The sequence below is a fragment of the Pipistrellus kuhlii genome, unplaced genomic scaffold, assembly GCF_014108245.1.
Source record: "Pipistrellus kuhlii isolate mPipKuh1 unplaced genomic scaffold, mPipKuh1.p scaffold_m20_p_14, whole genome shotgun sequence".
In the NCBI taxonomy this organism is placed as follows: Eukaryota; Metazoa; Chordata; class Mammalia; order Chiroptera; family Vespertilionidae; genus Pipistrellus; species Pipistrellus kuhlii.
In genome coordinates, this window is record NW_023425449.1 from 33,348,528 (window position 1) to 33,355,221 (window position 6,694).

Here is a 6,694-nt window from a genome sequence, read left to right on the forward strand (position 1 = left end):
GGGGAGGCGGCGCTCGCTGGTGCCGCGGTCGCCCTGGCAGCCCACAGCGCCGCCTGGCGACCGGAGGCCGACAGTGCCGGCCGGCGAGGGCAGAAGCCGGAGCCAAGCAACTGAGTTAAACAGGTTAAATACCCACCCAGCCTGGTCGCTGACCGCCACGTGTGGTAGCGTGCAAGGCCACAAGCATGCTTTCCCACCCTCCTGGCTATCTTGGACTGGGTGTCAGTGCCTGCTTCCTTGCTGAGTATCACTTCTTTAAAAAAAATAATTTTTAATCAATTTATTTATTTATTTCAGAGAGAGATGATGATGATGATGATGATGATGATGATGATGATGATGATGGAATCACCGCTATAACCGGGGCATGAGCCCTGACGGGGACCTCCTTCTGGTTCATAGGTTGGCCCTCAAACACTGAGCCACATTGGCTGGCCAAAGAATTCAAGGGTTTTGAATCAGAATTCTGCCACTTATCATCTGTGTGATCACGAACAAGTTACTTAAACTCTGTGAGTCTCGATTGACTCATTCATTTTGAGTATTCATTTATTCAAAGAATATTTATTGGGTAGGTAGGCACTGGGGGTACAGAACTGAATGAAAATTACAAATTAACCTGTTCTGTTGGGCTTTCAGTCCAGCGGTGGGGAATCTTCAAATAAGATTTTAAAAAGTAGAACATGTTAAACCGAGATGGGAGTCCCAGAGAAAAATAAAGCAAGGGAATAGGGACAGTTTTGGGAAGTTGCATTTGCCTGAAGACCTCAAGGAGGCGAGGGAGCAAGCCACCTGAATATCATCTATAAAAATATTACTGTAAGTACCTACTTTAGCAACTGAATAGATGATTCAAGGAAAGTGCTCAGTAGAGGGTTAGGGCTCTATAAGTATTAGCTACTAGAGGCCTAGTGCACAAAATTCGTGTGTGTGTGTGTGTGTGTGTGTGTGTGTTGTCCCTCAGCCCAGCCTGCACCTTCTCCAATCTGGGACATTCCTCTCACAATCCAGGACTGCTGGATCCCAACTGCTCACCTGCCTGCCTTCCTCATTGCCCCTAACCGCTTCTGCCTGCCAACCTGATCATCCTCTAACCACTCCCTTGCCAGCATAATGCCTAGCTTCTCTCCCCTGCCAGCCTGTTTGCCCCTAACTTCCCTCCTCTGCTGGCCTGGTGGCCTCTAACTGCCCTCCCCTGCAGGCTTGACCACCCCCAATTACCCTCCCTTGTAGGCATGGTTCCCTCCCAACTGTCCTCCCCTGCTGGCCTGATTGCCCACAACTGCTCTCCCCTGCTGGCCTGATCCATCCTCCCCTGCTTGCCATCTTGTGGTGGCCTCTTGTGTCCACATGGGGTCAGCCATCTTTGACCACATGGGGGCAGCCATTTTGTATGTTGGAGTGACGGTGAATTTGCATATTACTCTTTTATTAGATGGGATGAGAGTTCCTCCTTTTTGGTCAAATAATTACTGGTTTCACTCACTTCCAAATGGCCTTCCAGTTTTTACATTAGAATGATGCTTCAAATAAGCTCAAAGATTTTGGTGGTTTCCCCCATGACTAGCCCATGATGAGTTGGCCCCTGCTTACTCATACAGGCTCAAACCCTGCCTGCATAGGCCCCAATCTCCTAGTACCAGCCTTACTGACTTCACACTGTACGCTCTATAGCATGCCCTCTCCCCTGGCTATGTGTCTACGGCTTCTGTCCAGAATGTTCTCTCCTCTTCCCCCCAGGACTCTCCTATCATTCCTCTAAATCTCATTCATGTGTGACTTCTTTGAAGGCTTCACCGACTACTGACTATCTCTTATAATTCAATTATACGTTTTAATAGCTTTGAGACATAATTTATATCACACAGGTGCACAATTTGATGGTTTTTAGTGTATTTCAAAGTTGTGCAGCCATCACAATAATCTAACTTTAGAACAATTTTATTATCCCCAAAGGAAAGAGTTTTTGTTCTTGAAACTCATGTGCCTGGAATGAAAGACAGATAATAGACAATCACTGATGTGATGGTGCTTTCAAGACTTGCTTGGTGAAGGGTGCAATGGAAGGGTTCTAGGTCATTTGGAAGTCAATTATTCCATTGAAGTTGAGTTCTTAAGCTGAAACTGACTTTTTCGTATCTTAAAATTTAATTATTTCCCACTCTTCTGTGAGAAAATGCCCCCACTGGTCTTCGAGCCGCATAAACCTACCATACCCTGGCAGCGCTAGCACCTGAGGTGGTCATTTGTATTTGGTGAGACAGAGGATGTGCGGTTGTCTAATTGGGTTTCGCAGGAAACAGATGCCAAAATAGACTTAGCATCATAAGAGATTTATGGACAATAACATTTGTCAAATATAAAGGGCAGAGGAGTCAGCAGGGAAAGACTTTAGGTTTTAGCACAGGCCTGACATCCATGAAAGGAAGGAAGGAGGACTGGGCAGGAAGAGCTTCAGACTGAGTAGCAAAGTTTTGACCGGCCCAGGGGAGGGGCAGGGCTCCAGAATCCTGGGCAGAAATGGTGAGCCTTTGTACCACTGATGTGCTCGCTCAAGCACTGCAAGCTCCTACCCTGCATGCTTAGCTTCTTCCAGAGAAGGTTGCAGTTTCCGTTAGCTCTCTGTTGGGCTCTGGTAACCACTCTTTTGGTTTGGGAACAGTCTGTTCTTTTTGTAGCAAGGATCTCCATGTGGCAGGGAGAGCTCGGGTATGGGTAACTGGCCCATGAGCTCTGTGCAGGTTCTACGCGGCATCTTGAGAGCTTTGTTTACCTGGATGTGCTCAACGACCAGAGAGTCTACGTCTACACCCTTACATCCAGCATGATTCTCTGCATTTTTAAGCATGGGCAGAAAAAATTCAGCACTCTTTTTTGGGCCACTGACCCCGCATCCAGCCCCACTGTTTGGCCTGGGCACACCTACCATCTCCACCGCTGTAATGACAGATGGGCACACGATGCTTCTGTAAAGTGACATCCTTTAGATAATCGGTGGTTTTTTGGATACGCATACCCTTGATGGCCTGGGTAGCTTCATGGGTGTTTGTAAAGTGAACGTGAATATTTGAACCTCTTGATTTGCATGTGTGTGGGTTTTTCTGGGTCAAGTGAATAGCAAACCATTTTCAGAGGTCGCCTTAAGCCACTTACAGGAAAAGTAGGACTCTTATTTCTTTATCCCTCTTGTTGCTTTCTTTGTTTCAGTTTGGTGTCATTTCCCCCTATTGTATAATAAATAGATGTTATTTACATGGCAGAGAATATAGTCACTTGAAGGTCTATCAGAACAATACCAAGGAAAGACTTAGACTAGGCTGGCTCGGTTGCTCGATCTTTTCCGGGTCAGCTTTTGTGGCCCACTTTGGTCACATGCTTTTTCCTATGGGTAGGGTGAATCTATTACCAGAAGTTGTGGAGGAAGGGGTTTGGGGCAAATAAGAACATGAACCATCTGGTAGAAAGGTTCTGGATGTAGAGGAATAGCAAGAGGTGGTGAGATTAGAGGAGAAAAATAAATCAACAGTAGCATGAACACAAGCGAATGAGAATAATAGATGGGTGGAGTGACTTGTAGTCGAGGCAACGACCAAGAGCTGTGGAGACATATGATGGGGGGGAGGATATCTGAAATAACCTCAGCAGACACAGAGGGAGGAAGAGGTCTTAGTTTGAATTTGTTATGCTTCGAAGAGGGCCCTAAAATGGGTCAGCATTTCCTGGGGTTTGACACATGCTGGACACAGCAGCTTTTTTGGGGATGCTTCAAAAGGCAGCTGGGTACTCACAGCTGGCAGGAAGCACGCAGTACATCACTTACACCTGAGGAGAATGAATCATTCTTTTTGCATCATTCTGTGCAAAATGCTTTCGTAAATGGATTCTATAATTAGAAGGTCTTATGCCTCAGGGAATTTGTAACTGGTTGAACTGAGCTGATATCTTGTAGCCATCAAAAAATGATGTATGGCTCATTGCCTAGTGGAACCAAGGTCTTGGGGTGGTGGCCAAAGATTCTTTGGAGCTTTTTTTCTCTTGATTGCATCAGCCTAAGACAAAGCTTACAGCACAAATGAAGACAGCTAAAATGGAGACAATTCTTTGCAATCCCCCAGGCACTGTTGATAATATATTAGTAATTTTAACCTTATATTAACCTGGAACATAATGTTATCCCTATTTCAAATAAGGAAACAGAGGCTCTGTAAAATAACATGTTTAGGATTTTACAACTATTGAATTTTAACTCCCAGGTGAATAATGTGAATTTTATCTTATAAAGTTATGGAAAGAATTTACTAAAGAATAAAGATGGTATTTTTTGGAGCTTAAATGGTACAAGCCCAAGTATCATCATAGAAGGATATGTGAATATATTATTAACAACAATGACAAAATAAGAGCAACTAGTATTTACTGGGTGCAAAGGGTTGTACTGAACACTATGAACATTTAATACTCATAACAACAAATTGAAAATTACTATCATTTCTTTTCTTCCGAGGAGGAATATATATTACTAAACTGTTGCTATCACCACTACCATGACAAATGGGAACAGGAACAGAGCATGTACATGGAATTCAATTACTAGTAGTTTATTTTAATTGGGGAAATGAGCACTAGTTCAGGGAAGGAAAGAGAAAGGGATAAGTCCGAGACTAAGACAAATGATAGCTTTCGACCCTGTGAAGCAAGCCACTCACATTTCCTAAACAATTTACCAGTTCTTCTGAGCATCACTCATATCCACCAGCATTTTCTTTGGTTGTCAAATTGAATCCACATCCTCAAACTATAGTGTAAATACCGCTCTGCTAAGTGGAGTAGGGATTAAAAGAAATAAGAGTGATTAAGGACCAATGCTGCTTGGGGCATGGGATAATGGTGATGCTATTTATCCAAATGATGAGCTGGGAAGGATGGTAATTAAGAATATAACACTGTGGAATAAGAAAAGAGTTTGGCTTTAGATGTATTGACTTTCTTCACATTGATGTCTGGACTTTGGGAGACAGCCAAATGAAGAATTCCTGCAGATAGAAAAATATTTAGGCCTGGGGTTTTGGTGAATGGTTCCAGATCAAGCACACATCTGGAAATTATTCAGCATGGTGGTAATGGTTAACACCACTAACATGGGTTAGATCTTTGAGGTGGTGAATAACAAGGAAGGAGATCAGTGTATTCAGTCTTGGGGGTTCCAACAGCAAAGGGAATAAAGGGGGACCAAGAACTTATGTGTATGACATTTAATAGCAATTATTTTCAGTGTGCTTTTCAAGCAATAATTTCCATGAAGTCTCCATAAGATCTGAATGATGAGACTTTTCTGCTCACAATATCCTTTCTCTCTGTAATCCTAATAACTGATTTATTTTAGGTTTAAATGCTATTGCATGAAATGTGATGGTCCAAAGGATAATTATTCCTTTGAAGTTGAAATTCATTAAAAACATACTAAATGAGACAAGTAATAAAATGGGAAAGAAAAAGGAGAATAATTATATTAAAGTACTGAATTCCAAGAAAAAAATGTTGCAAGACTAGCTTCTAGGAAGCCAAGCAAAAAGTGAACATGGTGAATTAACTAGTTCCACGTAGGGATTTTAAAACAGGATAATTAATTAGCACTCTCACACGGATCCTCCCTAACCTGGAGGTTCTGATGAATGAGTCTTGTATGAGGTCTGGTTAGCAGTGTGTGTTTTGAAAGTTCTTCAAGTGATTCTGAGAATTAGTCCAATTTGACAAGCACTGGTCTAACAAAGGAAACATATTGACCAGTTCACAGGACAGAGAAAGTTTTGTTCTAGCTCTTAAATCTGAGGTTTCATGCCATGGACACTGACCATCGAATAACAAGACAGAGCTGTCCTCAATAGCATTAAGAAAAAACAGGGAGAGGTTTTAGATGTACATACCTCATTCTAGCCTGGGATAAAGAAAAACCAACACAATACTAATTACAACTGATGTAGGGAAAGAACCGATGGAAAAATTACATTCCTTGGTCCTCTTCAGACATTCTGATTCAGTAAATCTGGGTGGGAAACAGAAATTTGCATTTGTAATAAGTGCCATAAAAGTGGTCCAAGACCACATTTCTACTCTGAGAGAAGAGTGGTTGGCAGTATTTCTCAGTTTCAGGTTTAGATATAAAATCTTGAGATACCCCACTTGTGGTAGGCATTTTTAAAAAAATGAAGCAGGAAAAGGAAGCATGATAATCTATTTTCACAAAGTAGGCTGGGAGAACTTCTGTGGTGTAAGACAGAGAACTTTAACATATTTGGAAACCTCTGATTCATAGCAACACATGTTTTTCCAGACTGGTCTTCATTTTAAGTATATCAGGAAAAAAGTTATTTTCCTTCTAGGTGTACTTCTTAAGTTCTTCATGGTCATTTACCACCTCAAACTTCTTAAAAACAGTAGTAAAAATAGGTGTGAGACAATCTGTCATAAAAGTGTCAGCTATCTGCAGAATTTGAAGTGGGTAACTTGGCCAACCATAGAGAAAAAACAGTGGTGGCCAAAGACTCTAATAGTGGCCTAGCCTTCCCTCTTGTCTTTATATTGGTTAGTTACTAACTCCTAAATTCAGCTGAGATCTCAACAAGGTAAGTAAACTATGATAGATCTTTAATACTCTACCATATTGTGACTGGAAAATGAGGTTGGGATCTACCAT

The 6,694-nt window shown here is 42.1% G+C and overlaps 1 pseudogene; it reads right to left on the reverse strand.

Moving 5' to 3' along the window:
- Positions 1-1,797: 1,797 nt before the first annotated feature.
- Positions 1,798-6,481, reverse strand: LOC123652313 (annotated as a pseudogene).
- Between the last annotated feature and the right edge of the window lie 213 nt (positions 6,482-6,694).